The sequence below is a fragment of the Cherax quadricarinatus genome, chromosome 34, assembly GCF_038502225.1.
Source record: "Cherax quadricarinatus isolate ZL_2023a chromosome 34, ASM3850222v1, whole genome shotgun sequence".
NCBI lineage: Eukaryota > Metazoa > Arthropoda > Malacostraca > Decapoda > Parastacidae > Cherax > Cherax quadricarinatus.
Genome location: NC_091325.1, coordinates 27,003,483 through 27,011,483, shown reverse-complemented (window position 1 = coordinate 27,011,483; position 8,001 = coordinate 27,003,483).

The window sequence follows — 8,001 nt, the reverse complement described above, 5'->3', positions numbered from 1 at the left end:
GCAAAACATCGTCATACAAGCAGGTCCAGCCTGGGGCAAGACAACGTCATATAAGCAGGTCCAGCCTGGGACAAGACAACGTCATACAAGCAGGTCCAGCCTGGGACAAGACAAGGTCATACAAGCAGGTCCAGCCTGGGGCAAAACAACGTCATACAAGCAGGTCCAGCCTGGGGCAAGACAACGTCATACAAGCAGGTCCAGCCTGTGGCAAGACAACATCATACAAGCAGGTCCAGCCTGGGGCAAGACAACGTCATACAAGCAGGTCCAGCCTGGGGCAAAACAACGTCATACAAGCAGGTCCAGCCTGGGGCAAGACAACGTCATTTAAGCAGGTCCAGCCTGGGACAAGACAACGTCATACAAGCAGGTCCAGCCTGGGACAAGACAACGTCATACAAGCAGGTCCAGCCTGGGGCAAAACAACGTCATACAAGCAGGTCCAGCCTGGGGCAAGACAACGTCATATAAGCAGGTCCAGCCTGGGACAAGACAACGTCATACAAGCAGGTCCAGCCTGGGGCAAAACAACGTCATACAAGTAGGTCCAGCCTGGGGCAAGACAACGTCATACAAGCAGGTCCAGCCTGGGACAAGACAACGTCATACAAGCAGGTCCAGCCTGGGACAAGACAACGTCTTACAAGCAGGTCCTGCCTGGGGCAAGACTACGTCATACAAGCAGGTCCAACCTGGGGCAAGACAACGTCATACAAGCAGGTCCAGCCTGGGGCAAGACAACGTCGTACAAGCAGGTCCAGCCTGGGGCAAGACAACGTCATACAAGCAGGTCCTACCTGGGGCAAGACTACGTCATACAAGCAGGTCCAGCCTGGGGCAAGACAACGTCATACAAGCAGGTCCAGCCTGGGGCAAGACTACGTCATACAAGCAGGTCCAACCTGGGGCAAGACAACGTCATACAAGCAGGTCCAGCCTGGGGCAAGACTACGTCATACAAGCAGGTCCAACCTGGGGCAAGACAACGTCATACAAGCAGGTCCAACCTGGGGCAAGACAACGTCATACAAGCAGGTCCAGCCTGGGGCAAGACAACGTCATACAAGCAGGTCCAACCTGGGGCAAGACAACGTCATACAAGCAGGTCCAACCTGGTCCAAGACAACGTCATACAAGCAGGTCCAGCCTGAGGCAAGACAACGTCATACAAGCAGGTCCAACCTGGGGCAAGACTACGTCATACAAGCAGGTCCAACCTGGGGCAAGACTACGTCATACAAGCAGGTCCAGCCTGGGGCAAGACAACGTCATACAAGCAGGTCCAGCCTGGGGCAAGACAACGTCATACAAGCAGGTCCAGCCTGGGGCAAGACAACGTCATACAAGTAGGTCCAACCTGGGGCAAGACAACGTCATACAAGCAGGTCCAGCCTGGGGCAAGACAACGTCATACAAGCAGGTCCAGCCTGGGGCAAGACAACGTCATACAAGTAGGTCCAACCTGGGGCAAGACAACGTCATACAAGCAGGTCCAGCCTGGGGCAAGACAACGTCATACAAGCAGGTCCAGCCTGGGGCAAGACAACGTCATACAAGCAGGTCCAGCCTGCGGCAAGACAACGTCATACAAGCAGGTCCAGCCTGGGGCAAGACAACGTCATACAAGCAGGTCCAGCCTGGGGCAAGACTACGTCATACAAGCAGGTCCAACCTGGGGCAAGACAACGTCATACAAGCAGGTCCAACCTGGGGCAAGACAACGTCATACAAGCAGGTCCAGCCTGGGGCAAGACAACGTCATACAAGCAGGTCCAACCTGGGGCAAGACAACGTCATACAAGCAGGTCCAACCTGGTCCAAGACAACGTCATACAAGCAGGTCCAGCCTGAGGCAAGACAACGTCATACAAGCAGGTCCAACCTGGGGCAAGACTACGTCATACAAGCAGGTCCAACCTGGGGCAAGACTACGTCATACAAGCAGGTCCAACCTGGGGCAAGACAACGTCATACAAGCAGGTCCCGCCTGGGGCAAGACAACGTCATACAAGCAGGTCCAGCCTGGGGCAAGACTACGTCATGCGAGCATAATGGCTATATCTCACAGGCTAAATTCGGGAGTAAAGGAAAAGAAAGAAAAAAACGAGAGAAAACGCTTAATTACCTGAATCATATATAACTGCTACAACAAGTTCTTAATAGCAGCACATTCAAAAGAAATTAAGGTTACAGTAGTAGGAAGACATAACAATTTGAGGTAGAGCAGCAAAGCCCAAAGAAACATCTAGGTTAAAATAACTAGCTAGAGTAAATGCTAATTCTGAAAGCATCATACTCTAGATAGCGCTAACCTCCGGTAGAGCAGAACGTATCCTATAAGAATTTTTATTCGTTCTAAGAAGTTATTATCAGCATAAACCTGAGATCCCTTCCATGAACACCATATACATTATTCAAACATAAATAAAAGTATAATATAAATATTACAGCGTAAGAATGAAAAAATACACAACACTAATGATTAAAAATGTGCCACAAGAGACTACACAGCGGGACCATGTGCAGCCCATCTAGGGTCGGGTAGGTGCCTGAGCCCGAGCTTACAGCTCACAAAACTGTCATTCCCATTAGTCCCCTTGAGGCGTGGATGGCAGACCAGAGAGGCCTAGCTTGTGGCTAGGCCTGGGGACAGTTGGTCCCAAAGATGAGGAGGTACTTGTGCCTCCTCCCATGGGAGACTTAGGTCTCAGACACTCCCTAAAGAGGGAGCCAAGGCCGGGCCACCACTTGGAAAAGGCCCGGGCCGGGAGAATACCGGCTAATATTTAATAATAATAATAAGAGACTACACGAGATTAACAACATTTTAAACCTCGGCAGTTTACCAGTATAGAACTAGTCACCTGAGAGAATTTGTCGTTTTTATGACATATAATAAGAAATGATTACTGAGAAGAAACTCCTTAATTCAGTACGGAAAAAATAATTCAGCACTGATAAAAATCAAAGAGCAAGACACAGGGTGATATTATATAAAACAATATTTGTCACCCAGCTTGATTATTCCATAAAATCATAACAGAAATACTAAAAAAAAGTATATTATTTAATGCTCCCTCAAGAATACTCACCTCATAATCATACAACAACTGTAGTTCCGCAGAAATATTCCTTGACATCAATTAAAACTGTGTGATTTTTCAACAGACTTTATTACAGCAGTATACTCTGGGTTTCCTCATTTTCTGGCACTGCACACCATTTTCCCTATGAGTGGCTATTTTTCCTCATGGCTGCACCTTTTCCTGGGTAGGAATGATTTACAGTATGCCAGGGTATTACCTTCTGCTCTCCCAGCTCACACACTCAGTCCATCACACCAGCTTCCAAGTGCACTATATTCCGTACTAATCCCACACGACAATACTTCATATTCAGCTCGTCTTAGTTAATATCTGGTGGTTTTCTCGGAAAATCTTGCTGCTGTTCAACATAAAAAAGTGATCTAGTTTAGCTTCAGAATTCATAACATAAATAACAAAAATAATAACTATACTCTCTGATGAAAATTGAAGAGGTTTTTAAATAATGTTGGAAAAAAAATATAGAGAGGACTCGGGTAAACAACTATAAGATGCAATGTCAATGAATATGGTATCAGTCATAAGCAATATGTATAATTTACATACCACGCACGCACACACACACACACACACACACACACACACACACACACACACACACACACACACACACACACACACACACACACACACACACACACATATATAACTCATCGTTGGCAATACAGAAAGTATCCCTGATGATCGTCGACAGTAAAACAGAGTCATTTGTAGGGTAAATTGCTCCTTTGACTAAGTCGACACACACAGTGTTACTCCTGCGGTTACTGGCAGCCATCTTGGAGAAAACAGGAAGTTGCGCAACAGAGGAAGCAGGAGCTTTTGCGCAGCACGTCCACACGGCCCGAGAGCGACAAGGACAATGGTGGTTGCTAGGGTGGTTGCTAGAGTAGTTGTTAGAGTGGTTGCTAGGGTGGTTGCTAGAGTCGTTGCTAGGGTGGTTGCTAGAGTCGTTGTTAGGGTGGTTGCTAGGGTGGTTGCTAGGATGGTTGCTAGGGTGGTTGCTAGAGTCGCTGCTAGGGTGGTTGCTAGGATGGTTGCTAGGGTGGTTACTAGAGTCGTTGTTAGGGTGGTTGTTAGGGTGGTTGTTAGGGTGGTTGCTTGGATGGTTGCTAGGGTGGTTGCTAGAGTCGTTGTTAGGGTGGTTGCTAGGGACGCTATTAGCTCGCCTGAGGAGGCCAGTAACCAGTCATTCCCCGGTGTCTGCTGCAGCTTACCACACACTATAGCAAATCTGGCTAAATTCTTCAGTGTATATTGCTGCTACGAATATTAAACATGTAAGTTACCCGAACACTCTTTTAATTATTATTTATCTGCTTAATGTTTTATGAAAGAAACACCATTGTTGTGATACATGTTTGTGCTATGTGATTTGTCGTCAGTCTTGGCACCTGTTATACTAACGCTGATTTTGTTAGTGTAACAGCAAGGGGAAAAAAAACTCAGTGAATTATTCTAGATACACTCATACACACACACACATATACACACACCAGGCCGAGGTCAGAGGTCTCAAGTGGTCATACCTGCCCTGAACTATGGAGTGTTATAGAGTTCCATTGCATGCTTCTATAGTGTCTTAGAACCTGAGGTCAAGGCGTTGAAGGAGGAGGTTCTACCTCTCAAGGAGGAAAATAAGAACCTGAAAATTCTCCTGGATAAGAATATCAGTGAATGTGAGGTGGTTGGTGTTAGTGAAGGAAAGTAGGTTACCAGCAGTGAGGGACAGACTGGCAGTCGTTACAAGTGGGTAGGAGTTTCCAGTAAAGGAAGAAACATCAAAGTAAGAAAGGTTAAAAGATATAATTTGTAGGTTGGAAATCGCTTCTCTGTTCTCCAGGAAGAATGTACTTCAATGATCAGTAAGGCTGAAGGTACCAATAATTCCTTTGCTAATGTAGGCAGGAATATCCTTGAGGTTTGTGACTCAGAGGTAAGATATGTTGACCTTGTCTTGTTTAAAGTTTGGATAATATTAAGTCAGGTAATGGGAACAAGCCCATTATCTGTCTTAGTGCTGGTTGAAACGGTATTGGTTAAGACAGATGACAGGAACTGCTAGATAAGTACAGGTCAGCTATACATTTTATTATTTCTAAGAGAGGGATCCCAGTCATACATGGCTTAGAAGTGGAGTGGCCAGTGAATGGATGCCTAGGCCAATTGATGTAAATTGCTGGCTAGACATGTACTGCAAGAAACTTGTAATCCCATTCACTGATAAATGGGACAATTTCTACGGCAAACATGATATATATATAAAAATTGGTGTACATCTCTGGGGCAGGGGTGGTAATGTTAGCCAACTCGGTCGAGGAGGCCATTGCTGAGTTGTCTAGGACAGGTTGCAGCATGAGGGATAAAAATAGAAGATATTGCCAGGATATTCCTTGATATGTTTAAAAACCATTGTTCATCATAAAGTTACTGATAAATTGAATGGAACTGGTCAACACAGAGACAATATACATCAAATATATATATATATATATATATATATATATATATATATATATATATATATATATATATGTATATATAGATATATATATATATATATATATATATATATATATATATATATATGTATATATGCACACATATTTAATATATAGGGAAGTACCACCTCTATGGCTGGACTGGGGACCCTCATCCTCAGAGAAGACAAACGTACCTCAGGGAAAACTCAAGGTTCTCCCCGGAGCTGTTTGAATGTTTTCTTCTCCTACCACCCCCTATATTTTATATTCTATGTGAGCATTTATTAATAAACAGAATGCATTTACAGAAAACACAAACATGAATACAATGGTACAATGTATTAAAGATCATGAATTTCCTCCAGCTCGTCTGAAGCCAGACACGAGTCAAGTATGCAGCAAGCATTTCCCCTCTGGATGGCCATGCTGAGGCACTGGAACATGAAAGTGGCTGCCCTTGGGTCCCTGGTGGTGTCGATTAGTCTTTAAGGAAATGTGTGGCATTTTCTCCCATGATCCCAAGGTCTCTGATCTCACTGGGACAAATTGATGCTGTTTGTTTATGTCCCTGTACTTGCTGATCTTGTACTCCTCCCTGTGGTCAGCAGCTCCTTCCTGTCGCCCAACACTGCGATGGATATAGGTGTCAGCCAGTGTGGACACACAGGTATAGTCCCATGCTAAGAGCTTGCCATTCTTCCAGGGATAGATGGTGATTCCATCCGGGTGGTTTGCTGGGTTGTGGGTATTGTTGGCTACTAGTGATAGGGGCTCCCTCTCTGCTGGGCATCCAGCTGTAGCATGGGTTCTCTTTATGATGTCGTTGACCTCACTGTGTCTTGCATGCCAGCCCTTGGTTTTGGAACAGTTGAGACCATGTAGACTGTATTGGTCTGCTTGTGCTTCACCACAAATAAACATATATTTTGTGTGAATTGGGGCAGCAAGGCACAGAGCTACTGCAATACGAAGGGTCTTAGGGTCGAGCCGCGTTCCCATTGCCGATATGGGAACTGTTTGGAGGAAGTCCCCGGAGTGATGTGCGCTCACAGCCTGGAGACGGGCAGTCTCCCTATCTGATGTTGCAGCCCTGAGCATGTTGGCAAGCACCTTTTCAGCGATTGGGCCATCCCAGCTTGACTGTGAGCCAGTGCTGCACTAGGGTTTGGTGCTGGAGCAGCAAGAGTCTCCCATTCAGTGATGGCACTGGCATAGCCAGGGTCCTGTATTCCTGCTGAGTCACTGAGGTTATCAGGAAGAATTTGTCTTATCAACTCGTTTGATGCTATGGAAGAGGATAGGAAAACTGGTAGAGCAATCTGGGACGATCTGCATACTCCCAGCCCCCAAGCTTGACCGGAAGTGAGGCTTGCAACCACTGTCCATCTTCAAGGGAAAGATTCAATACACTCTCTAGCATGGTCATAAGGAGGGAGTCATATTCCTTGATTTTTGAAATGCTGAAGGCTGGAGAGCATCTCAGAAAGTAGGTAAGTTTTGAGATTGACAGGCACCTGGTGAGTAGGTAGAAGGCATCATGTGTGTCAATGTCTTTCATCCTGCTTTCCATCATCCGGAGGTCTGAGGCTTTTTTTTCTAGGATCAGATCTATGGCATTGGACCCAAGAGGAGCACCAAGGAGAGTGCTATTGGCTGGATCAATGGCTCGTGCTCCTGGTAAAATGGCACTTATATTCTGGATCATCTGTCGATTTGTAGAAACTATTTCACATTTGGTGGGGTTTAAAGAAAGGCCCAGGCTTCCTCCATGTCTTTAATTTTGCTGATGTCCTCTAGGAGAGATTCTGTTGTGCCAGCTAGGGTACCATCATCCAGGAACCAGATATTGAGCTCACTGGAGAGTGCTTCTGTGACTTCCTTGATGACCAAACAGAATAGAAAGGGGGCCAGAGGGTCGCCCTGTTGCACGCCCTCACATGCATCAATTTCATGGTCCCCAAACAATAGTTTGGAAGTCGTACTATAACACGATTCTATGAAGAGATAAAGGGAAGGGAAGTTTCTATAAACTGCTTGGAGAGCAGCATCCCTTCTGACTGAGTTGAAAGCGTCGGCAAAGTCCAATTTGACCAAGGGTTTTTCATCGGACATGTTTTTGCTATATACTCGTGCTGCATGGGCAGCTGCTTCACAGCCCTGTTGAATGCCAAAACCGAGCCGAGTTGGTTTCAGCATTGCAGCAGCCTCTTGACTCACCCTTCTTACTGCAGCCTAGGCAACTAGGCGCCGAAAGGTGTTGCCCACTGCAATGGGCCTGATTCCGCCATCCTTATTCCAGAGGGCACACAATGAGGCACCAAAGAAAAAGGGTCTGATGGCCTCTGGGACACTGCCAGCCAGGCACAGGTTGGAAAATTTGGTGAGTTCAGACAGCAGCCTCTATGAAATGT